The following is a 9,476-nucleotide window of genomic DNA, read 5'->3' as shown; positions in this document are numbered from 1 at the left end:
GTGTACAGACCTACAGTACACAGTCTACTGGCAACAACATGTACAGTGAGACAATGGTCTGATGAGTCTCATGAGGCTCTGAAGGACTGTTTTGACTCACCCAAATGGGATGTTCTCTGTGAGCTTGACGATGAGGACAATAACAGTCTCACACACTATATCGCAGGCAACATCAGATGTAGAGAACACTGTACCCACCAAGGCAATACAGTTGTTTTCTAACACAAAGCCCTGGCTTCTCCAGATCTAAAGGCCCTGCTGAACTAGAAGTTTACATGATACATACTAATAAAGTCCCCCGTAGGCTTCTATAATGATTTTAACATTTATTATTTTAGTCTGTTATTTTTCTGCACCAGAAAAATAACAGACAATCCATAATCATGGATTGTACATTTAAAGTAGAACCCATCCTTTTTTAAGAATTCACATTTCTTATTCCTGTGCCCCAGAGCAGCTTGGTCAATATTTGTGAACATGCAACACTCTAGAAACTAAAGGAGAACCTTCAAATGTGCAATGTCACCCCAGGTTGCTCTATAACAATGAATGGGGCTCTGACACTGTCAGGTCATAAACTGTTTGTGTGAGTTCTTCCACCAAAATGAATTTTTCAAATCTTAAACTTTATATCCGGTTCAAACTCTGGATGTGACCTGTTAGGGGGTGCACTACACAGCTACTGTAGATTATGGTCTTAGGGAGGTCATTTCTGTCATCAGTGGTTCAAAGTATTTTCAGCTATATAACTTCAGTAGCCTGACTGATGAAAGCAAGCCTTCAACTTCTTGAGACATTGACACAGAATTCTATACTTCCAGAGTATTTTTTTTAATGCAGTATCATGTATGTAAATGTGACATAAAGTCAGCATAGTTTTGATAGGGCTGAGAGAAAAAAAATATTTTCATAGTTCATAATTTTGTAGTTTTTTTGTGTGCAATTTGCTTTCAATAAACTTTTAAGTTGAGTGAGCGAATTGAGATTTACAGTGTATGCAAGCATTAAAGCATAAGTCAGCAGTGCATATATGCAGTGTCCTCATTTCAGCAGAAATCCTCAGATGAAAATATTATACTACCTGGTAATGCTCTCAGCTGTGATGTATAAAAACTTAAAAATGACTAACTGCATATGTTTATGTTATACTGTCAAAGTGTAGTGTAAATAAATACGACTAAACACCAGAGAAAAGATGGCCTTAAATATTCAAAACAACCAAACATCCACCCACATATGACTTTTTGGCATATGGTGTGTGGGTGATAGAAAACATCTAATTAAGACAGCATTATGAAACCTTACACAGCAGACATTATGAGGAGCTGTTTTAGTTTTCCATCACTAATCAATGAGTAAACCTAAACTTTATCTATCATGCCATCGCAAGCATCCAGAGGGTATATGTATTAGACAAACAATACAAGTCCTATCTTTTATACAAAACCACAATTAAAAGAGTGACTTTCAGCAGAATGAATACAGCTTGTTGTTGTACATAGATAATTAAATGTCTTTTACAATGGGGACAATGAGGAAATTCATTTCCTTGGTAACTCGCAACAGGTTTTTCTAGGAGTTTCTAAGTCATCTGAAAAGCAGGCAGATAATTAAAAAGGCCAAAATTTCCTGACGCAAATAGACAGCAGGAATTTTGACTTATCTTTGTTGGAGAAGTGCAGCTGTCACTAATAACATTAACAGTGGCTCAGTTCTATTCAAGAGTCCAATAAGCCATGACAGTGTGACAGTGAGGCAGCATGAACAATACCAGGACCCTGAAACTGAAGCAGCTGATGGCATTCAGACCTGTTAATTTTATTATCAACACCTGTGCTCTTTCATACTGTGACAGGCTGAAATGTCTTGTGTAAAAAACATCTATTCAGGATGAGTATTAGCAGGACCAGCAGGGTCAAAGAGCTATCATTTATGCTTGTGCGAAAGTATCTAGCCCTTAAAATAATTGTTCATTCCTCCGTGAGACCAAAGAGATAGAAAAATAATCATATGCAAGGTGGTGAAAATGTGGCCTGAAGTATTATTTTTTTAAACAAAAAAATATGTCTAATTATATTAAGCAACAAATTTTCTTTTTCCGCAACTAGACGCTGGTGAGATGACATCAATCTTAGCAAACAAAGACAGGCTAAATCTCCTCATATTAATGATGTAAAAACAGGAGCGAGGACATGAATATTCAGTGTTCAGCACCATCTCTTCATTATGGTTGACAAAGTCCAAAGACAATTTTTCTGACTAATTAAATTCTGTCTTCAAACAACCATCTTCATCCTTTCATCCTTTACTGCATTTTCCTGTATTGCACACAAATCTTTATTTCCTGTATCTGCAGTGTCCATGATGGTGGTTCAGCCAGCAGGCACTCTAATAAGGCTGAAGCAACAGCGTCGGCTTGATGTGGTGAGTTTCTTTAATCAGTGCTAACCTGTGTTTTACAATGTCAAGCATTTCCTCACCTCTCACCCTTTTTAGTACACTGCCCTGAGAGGAGTACGGCTACAAGCCAGAGAGCACTATACACCAAACTCATTAAATATTTATATTCCAAGCACAGAAATCCTCTTGAAATACTCCATCCCAATGACAGGCATTTTCACAAACATAATTATGCTGGTTTGAGCCGTGTCAAGTGCTTTATGAAATAAGGTGGACAAGAAGTCTGAGGTGCAGCCTTGGATAACATTATGAAACGTTACATTTTGGCACTACCCTCCCTGAGGCCATCGCCTGCCCCAAGCATGATTTATGAGTAAAAACACACACAGCTCATTCACTTAAATCATGAATTGGGGTTAAAGAAGAGAACGCCTGTACATCCCAGCTGACTGAGAGCTGCAGATTAAAAGTCGTGCACTGGGAATGTCTTTTTTTGTAGATAGAAAATTGAACCTTGAGAGCAGCAAAAAATATTTTCTCACAAACAGCATCAACCGGGCTGGACTGTGGTAGATAAACCTGCCTCTCAAGGAATCTCTTTTCATCCTTTCCATCCCTACCAGCTACCAAACAGGGGTTTTTTAAGTCATGTAGCTGATGTTGAAATACATCAAATTTTTATTGTCCTTCAAGACTGTTATCCTCTGCTGTCTGCTGGGGCCACCAAATTGCAAAGCTGTGTAGTACAGCTGAAATTACTGCACATTGTCTTCATCTTTTTTTGGCCTTTTCCAAAGTCAGAGGGACTCAGACATTTGTGGGGAAAAAATAGCATCTTACAAAAATTGATTGTCATGTGCTGCATAGTTATAAGCTCAGAAACCACACAGTAAGCCTACATCAGAGACAAGTTATTAACATAGTATTGAATCAGCTTTTATTACCTGTACTCCCATTGGGAATTTAAAATACTGCCTTCGCTGCCAGGAGGTGAGTGGCAGCTCAGCAGGCACCGGTTTATCATGGCTTTGGTGTAGCCTACAAGTAAGGATGAGGATATCTGTCAAAATGATTCAACATCTGGCAGCGTTTGGACCCTGTGAGTTAGACTGCACCAGTGCCATCAGTTTAGGAAAGGTGGGAAAGAACTGATAAGAAACCTCCTCAAAACAGTATTAATATTATACTTAAATCTCTGTGGAGATATGTTTGGGGAACAGAACAAGGCAATAAAGCTGATGAGAGAGTAGAGAGTCTTTACATCCCTCTTTATCTTTTTCCTTTGATGAGCTGCATCAGCATCATCTTACCTGTTCTTCTTTTTCTTCTTCTTCTTCCTTTTATTATTATTATTATTATTATTATTATTAAAAATACCCTTTTTTTCCCTCCTGGGTACCTTTCTTCCTCTACAACCACTCCTGAAGTGGTGGTATTCGAAAGCAGCCTCTTTGGGACTCCTCTTCGCATAATGAGGACTGCACATCAGGCTCATGTAGGGAGTGAGTCCCTGTGCACTGCTGGGACTGTATAGTGAGAGAAAACATGAAATAACAGCTCAGCCTTTCCTCTCTCCCTCTCCTCCTTCCTTCCTACCCCCCCCCCATCTTTTCTTCCGCTGCTCCGCTGCTTAATAGGGTGGCCAGATAATCATAGGTTCTTTCTTTGTTGTTGCTCTCACTTTACACGACATAAGACAGATTTTATGATCACAGGGTCTCATTTTTTTACTTTCATTTCTTCACAGTAAAACAGAGAACAGAGAAAGTCCAAATGCAAATGACTAATGGCAGTTTGCCTCTTCACAGCGATGAGCTCGGCTCTCTTCTGTCACGGAGCCTTATTGAAATACCATAACTATGTAAGGTTCAGTCACATCTTAATTGAGCCGCCTCTGGGGGAGCCGAGGTGGAGGCAGTCACTAATAGTGGAGTGATAGCGCAGTCAGCAGATTTAACACCAGCTGCAGTATCTCTCGGTTTCTCTGTCTAGAGAGAAAGAGAGAGCAGAGAGAAGAGATATGAAAAAAGATATTAAAATGAACAGTATGTAGTCTTCTCTATGGTGCAGTAGGAACAGTTTTCTCTATATTTAGACACATTTAGTTGCTGAGTCTTTGCAAACAAGGTTATTTAATCCACCCACGCAAAGAAAACATGCAAAATTTGACCATAAAAAAAAACCACCTGGTGTTATTTTGTTTTCTATCCCTGAGATGCGCCAAAGCTGTACACACACTGATTTGCAATTCAAAAGTAATTTAACCACCCTCATTTTTTTCTTTCTCTTTTTTTGCAACAGAATATAGCTTTCTGATTTAGACATGCTTTCATGTCCATCACCACGTAGGGAAATTTCTGCTGGAACTGAAAATATACTAGGGCTATAGTTGATAACTGTATTCATGAATTAGTTATAATCAGAGTGTGAATTATAAAATGACAATCAGGGGGGTCAACTTTTTCACCAGGGCAAAAGGAAACTGCTTCAGTGAACTGAAGTGTTACAGTGATTACAGTATCTTGGTTGTTTAACTAAAGCTGTCAAATACATGTGGAGTAGAAAGTACGTTCTTTCTGAAATGTAGTGGAGTGGAAGTAAGAAGTAGCATTAAATGGAAATACTCAAGTAAAGTACAAGTACCTCAAAATTATACTTAAGTACAGTACTTGGAGTAAATGTATTTAATTACTTCCCACCACTGCTAATACACTTACTCGGCCTTCAGCACACATGGATTTTAATATTGTTCAATTACCCAACCAGCTTGAACTGTTGAATTCCTGACTGAAAACAAAGGCGGTGCCTATTGAAAGGCTAATATCGCAAAGGTAAAAGACTAACTAAACTACCACAGCCACACAAAAAACTATTAAACTGACATAATAAACTCTACATTGATGTAGAGTGTATCTCTACAACAACTAATCGTCCATTGTCTCACTTCACATAACTGAGCACCAGTGTTTGCTAAAATTAGATGGCATTTTATATTAGCAATGAAACTCTAAGCAAAAACTGGAAATGAAAAGGCACGCTATCAGCAACTTAGCTAAACTGTAACTGAAGTTAGTGATTATAACAAAAGTTAGAAACTAGCTAACATTGGCCTCGCCCCCCCGAACTGTTGTTTTTACCTCTTTTTTTTTTTTGGGGGGGGGGGTCCAAGTCTTTATTAGGGGGTTCAATCCCCGCCATAATTCGAACCCTGGTTATAATTGTATTCCAAATAAATTGTAATCCTTTATGTAGAGTGGATGGGTCTGAAAAATAATGAAAGACCATTTAAAGTTTGCTTTTTATCTCCACTTGATCTGAGTCACTGAAGTGCTCAAAGCTGAAAGGTTTTCTCCTCACCTCCAGCTTGATTACTATTCATCTAACTTTATCTGCTGTGAACTGTCTGCTTTATTGCATTTAAGCACGCTGACACTGAAGAATAGTAAACACCGCTGTATTCTAATCTGAGGAAGAGATCATATTAAACTTCATTAGCTGAATTGGGGAGTTTCTCTTATCTATTAACCCCTCTCTTCCTCTGTCTCCCCTCCCATGGTAATTGAAAGAGCAGATGTAATAAGGTAATTGACTCATCACTCAGACTGCTCAGCCCCTCTACATATAAATATCCGGTTTCCACAATGACTTTTGATTTTCACACTCCAACTTAAATTCAGATACGCTCACGGTCTCTTCAGATACCATTAGAGCGCTCCAGGCTGTTTCAACCTACTTCCCCATGTGCATCCCGAATAGATTAATAAAATTGTGACCACTTTCACAGCACATGAAAGGCATGTGTGAAAAGAGGTTGCTGAGTTGAAAGTGATCCTTAACGTGACTAAACGTATTACTGCCCTGGGTTAAGACATGGGTATAAGGAGTATAGAGCCTGAGGATATCGAAATCAACTAAAGCAATTAACCCCATTAGTAAATGTCTAAATTCCTACAGTCGACAGGTTTATCCTTTAGAGTCGTAGGTCAGTCCCTTAATGTTTCAAGAGTCCTTTGTTTATCCTTCCCTCATTTCAAAGGGTAAAGAGCTATTTTACAAAACATTATTTTGGTGCACCAGTATGCCTAATCTCAGCTCTAATATTTGAACATGGGGAGGGTAAATTAATTCCTGGAACATATACTGCAGCCACAGCTTGATATTTCTTTTTATCTCCTAAGATCTGAATCTAGAAGTAAATTCTGAGAAAATGTTTAAATACTTTAGCTGAGCGCCAACCAAATTTATTTGCTGCCTTATTTCTGACCAAAGGAAATGGTTGGTGATATTCCATGTTTTCTTACTGTCAGTGAATCCTATGATAAGTCCAAAACTAACAATGCATTATACAGTTGGATAATACTCTCTGATTTCCCTGACCTGTCAGTCAGCTCATTCATTCCTACTTAAGATGTATATCTTTAAAAACTGGTCAAGAATATATACTTTCAATTTTAAAAGAGATTAAATGATGTTCCAAAACAAATTTTGCTCAAACAGGAGGAAATAGCTTTCTGTTGAGGACTATTTTAAGGTGTGGATTAATACACATTTGGTGTACAAGTGAGAATTTATGGCAATAGTATAGGTTTATGTGTAATTGATTCACAATAAACTGTAATGACCATGCAATCAAAGGAAATGGTATGGCTCACTGATGTGTTTTTAATAGCATCTGGATGACGAATGAGAATAGACCATATCAGGCTTTGGCTACACAAGAAATAGCCTACATCAATTCATTGGTTCATTTGGTCTATTTATGGTATTTGATGACAGTTAGAAAAACATCACCAGCTGCATTCTGTAACGTACATAAAGAAATTCAACACACTAAAATTCAAGTTTTATGTCATTTATTTTATTTGAAAAAGGCCAAAATTCCGTCCTGTTTTTATTATATCCTCAAAGTCAATAAACGTTTCTGTTGACCATTAATTGTAAAAATCTAAACTTATATAAGGAAACAAAGTGGTTCCAAATTACATCCTTTAATCTTCAAGACTACAATGTTAAATGGTCCTTTTCCACAAACCTTACAGTCACTTTAACTGTATTAATGTGTCACTATTCTCAAGACTGATTGGAAAATGTATTCAGTTTGACACAGTTGTAAGAAGATTTGATTCTCAACAGCTTGCCATCCAAATCACTTGAGACGATCTTAAAATGAAGATAAATGACATTTTACCAGAGTGTGTGCATATGTGATGGAGTCCATTTTTTCCATCCTACACATATATTTAGGTATATCTATTCACAGAAAGAAGTAAGAGTATATCTGATTGCAGCTGTAAAAGGAGTGTTCATATTTTTTTATCTAAGGTGGGGAAGAAACAGAGAAAAGATGCAGAGAAACAGTGTCAGCAGCCTTTGACAAATGGCCAGGAATCAGGGGTTTCTGCTGCAGTGAAGGAATTGAGGCACATGTCTCTGACGCCTGCACCCAGAGGAAACACTTCAGCCTGCTGCTGGAGGTTTAACTGCAGTCCCGTCTCCCTGTGGGATAATCCTGCTGTTCACACCGTACCAGTGTGACATAAAGGTTTATCTGTATGCCAAACAAGTGAAAACAAAGAAAAGATACAATGATTGGTATTATTTCAACCCGCAACTGTTTAAAATCAGGGATCTCTTGGGTGTTAAAGCTGAATTGGATGTGTTGCAGTACAGATTGATTTATTTTTGTGTAATTTCTTGTGGGAAAAAGAGGCAGGTATTTTGCACACAAGCCTGGAAACATGCAGATATTCCAGCAAAACATAAACTGGTGATCAAATGTGGTCCAGCAAGCAGAGGGAAAGCTGCAGTCATTCTAGGTGGGTGTTAATTCCTCTAACAACAATACCGGACTGTTTAATGTCTCTGCTAACAGTAGAAACCAGGCTTCTTGCTAAACAGAAAATTACTGATTAGTACAGACATTGTGGCACATTTCCTCTACACAGACTCCTTTTAACCCCTGTGCAGTGAGATAATGTATGTTGTTTTTCTGCATAATTTACTGGGATCAGACTCATTTCAGTAATGAATGCAATTACAGGTTCCCCTTTATGACTAACATCCTGATTGACCCATTACTGAAGAACCATACTGTTTCAAGGTCCTTTCAGCAGGCTGTATGTGTTCGGGTAGAATAACGTCTCAAAGAAATACAGTGAAGCGTACAGCAAAGCTCATTTATCAGAGTGACATACTGAAAGCCAACAGAGCATTTTATGAACACACAATCAAATATAGAGCTTTTATTAAAATGCTAAATAAATCTGTTGTCTCTCTTCACATGGAAATGTGATGCTGAGACACAGCAGGTCGAACATTTGATGGTGAAATTAACTCAGTAGTTTATTTCAGACTGCAGTTACTCAGCTTTTCTGTTATTGTCAGTTATGCAGCTCAACAGCAACACTGCTCTAGCAACATGTAATTATACATTTAGTACATGGTCTGAACATGTTATCAAGTTTAATCTAACTATGGTGTCCCTTTCTGATAAGACACCCTTTATAAAGGGGTTTTTAACTTCTGACTAGTGACATTTTTTTTGCCAGGGGTTAGATGGAAAAATTGATACCATTCTCATATGGTATCATTTTAAGAAATATGAAGCTACAGATAGTAGGCAATTAGCTTAGCATAAAGAGAGGAAATAACTAGCTTGGCTCCAAAGGTGTTAAACCTACCAGCACCCGTGAAGCTCAAGAATGAACACTTCTCTGTTTAAAACAAGTTTAAAACTGCTGTTTTACAGGGTTTATGTGCTGGACTATTAGGTTATAGGTTGCTAGTCATTAAAGGGGCTATTTGTAAATTTTGTCTGCTGCCGAACGTGGTTTCTTGCTATGAGCAGGTGGTGGTGATTGTCACTAGACAAAAGTTTTGGCCATCGTTGCGTTTACAAGACAAGTGGTTATAATTCACTCTCTGAGCAGCGCTATGTCTTCAGGGCACATTGGAGGATAAAGTGAGTCGCAATCGGTTAGCGGGCTAACTTCTGTAGAGTTAACACTGTTGTTGCCTTCCACTGCTGCAGGTTTGATGCTGAACTCACAATGTGTCTTCTAGACTGGTAAGTAAAC

The sequence above is a fragment of the Seriola aureovittata genome, chromosome 14, assembly GCF_021018895.1.
Source record: "Seriola aureovittata isolate HTS-2021-v1 ecotype China chromosome 14, ASM2101889v1, whole genome shotgun sequence".
NCBI lineage: Eukaryota > Metazoa > Chordata > Actinopteri > Carangiformes > Carangidae > Seriola > Seriola aureovittata.
The sequence above is the reverse complement of the archived record's forward strand: the minus strand, read 5'-3'. Positions refer to the sequence as shown.